This window comes from Dipodomys merriami, unplaced genomic scaffold, assembly GCF_024711535.1.
Source record: "Dipodomys merriami isolate MVZ:Mamm:240054 unplaced genomic scaffold, mDipMer1.0.p SCAF_531, whole genome shotgun sequence".
Taxonomy (NCBI): Eukaryota; Metazoa; Chordata; class Mammalia; order Rodentia; family Heteromyidae; genus Dipodomys; species Dipodomys merriami.
Genome location: NW_027206104.1, coordinates 179,068 through 181,150, shown reverse-complemented (window position 1 = coordinate 181,150; position 2,083 = coordinate 179,068). Strand labels below are relative to the sequence as shown.

The window sequence follows — 2,083 nt, the reverse complement described above, 5'->3', positions numbered from 1 at the left end:
TTAGCAGAAAACAATACTGTTATTATACCATGTGTATTCAGAAGACCACGAACACTTAGAAGGTATCACAAGCTTATACTGAAGATATTGCAGTGATACTTTTTATAGTCTAATATATATTCTAAACCTAATTATTTATATTCCAATCTATTTATGGGAATAAATGTCAATATATTTGCTAATTATCAATTCTAGTAAAATTCACTGTATAAAATTTAAAATCAGCACATATAAATATAAAATATATAAGTACATATAATATAAAAAATGTTTTGCATTGTTGTGTTGTGTTTAGGGAATCAAAGGCAACTCTGTTTTAAAGTATTATTCCATTATCTCTACCTCAGTTTTTGGTAGAGTTAGACTTAAAGCTCTACCATTTGTAGATATGCAGCCTAGAGGCAAGAGGAAACACTGTGATTAAAACATTACAAATTTAAGGCCTAATATCGAGGAGAAACATATGGACTTCTCCAGGAGCTATTGCAATATTTGGTGATAGAATGTCAGTAGTGTAAGTTCCTGCTTGGTTGGATGATAGACAGGTCAGGACAGTAGGTAATCATGCATATGAACAATTTTTTTCACTTTCTTGGCTTTAGCTACTTTTGAAATGATACGTATAATAAACACTTATGTTTTGATAAAATACCTTCTATTCTGAACAATTCTGTCTGAACTGTTCATCTCTCTATGATCCCTTGTAACTAAGATTATGTTTGTTCCAGTAAGACAATCCATGCTGTCAGCGTAAGATATTCTGGTTGGTCTGTTCCTACATGGAAGAAAGGTAAAGGTTCAGTGTCAACGTCTAGTGCGTTGGGGTCCCTAGGTAAGGGTCACAAAATCACCAGGACACAGGGGATGCAGAGTGCAAACAGCAATTGCCACTGCATGCTGTGCTTTATTGTTAGTGGGTATTTAAAGACTAGCAAGCATCATCTTTGCCAAGATTTGGTCAGAAAACATTCACACAAAAAATTTCCACAGATACATTTTTACTTAACCTATGAGAGAAAGTCTAGGTATATTATTATCTAAACTATTTTAGATCAAGCTCAAACCACTTCTCCAATCTCAGGAAAATGCTTGACCAGCTGTTCATCTATGCTTAAGCAAGCAGAAGAGCCACTTCCTCAGCTCCCAGGAGTCTGTGACATGTTTTGAGATAGGGAGAGGGAACATTTTCCCTCTATAGCCTGGCGTTCCAAGAGCTTTCCTAATCCCAAACACACTCCTCAGATAATCCTGAGGCTGGAGCCTGCATCATTCTGCCCCCTCAACATAGACCCCGAGTCTTCACAGTTCAGGTAGACATTTGTTCCAGCAAGACCTCATTTGGGAAATTTTAAGCTGCAGAAAGTTAGAAGTAGCTCTTAAGCAAGGCTTACTTTGAATCCATTAGCTCCACAAAGCTAACTCAGTTGATAAATAAGTACTTGAAAAGCCACCAACTTTGGACTTAGCTGTAAAGGCTTCAAAGTATGATCAAATTTAAAATGAAAATGACAAAAAAAATGTAAATGTGAGCAATCGACCAAACTCTATAAGTTTTTTTTCCACTGTACACAGAAATTTAGAGAAATAAGATCAATAGCATTTTAGGAACAATAAGGGTTCCTTGTTACAAATAGGCAACGATGGATATATGCCTTTATAAAGATTGTATCATTATATACTTAAATTTAGAGGATACTACATGCTTCAGCAGCAGGTCTACCCAAATTACAACAATACAGAGAATAACATGGCACTTGCACAAGGATGATATGAAAATTTGTCAAGTATTCCATATTTTTCATTCTTCTGATGCAAGAAATGAAAAACAGTTATTAAAAAGTTGATTACAAAAATACAAGTGTAACAATACATGTAATTCATACAATTAAAGGTTAGTTTGATATCAGTGTATTAAATTTTCACCTTAGAAAGGCCTTTACATAGCATAACCTTTACAAAACTTGAAATTAGATAATATTGCCATTTTATCCCAAAGAAATGAAATAATATAAGAAACTACAAAAAAAAGGAGTCTTAAAATTCTTCTATATGGAATGCAATCTGAAATGTCACATTTATCCAT

The 2,083-nt window shown here is 34.0% G+C and overlaps 1 pseudogene; it reads left to right on the top strand.

Annotated features, from left to right (window-relative positions):
* The first annotated feature begins 1,699 nt into the window (after window positions 1-1,699).
* LOC138811500 (U6 spliceosomal RNA) lies at window positions 1,700-1,799 on the top strand (annotated as a pseudogene).
* Window positions 1,800-2,083: the final 284 nt, after the last annotated feature.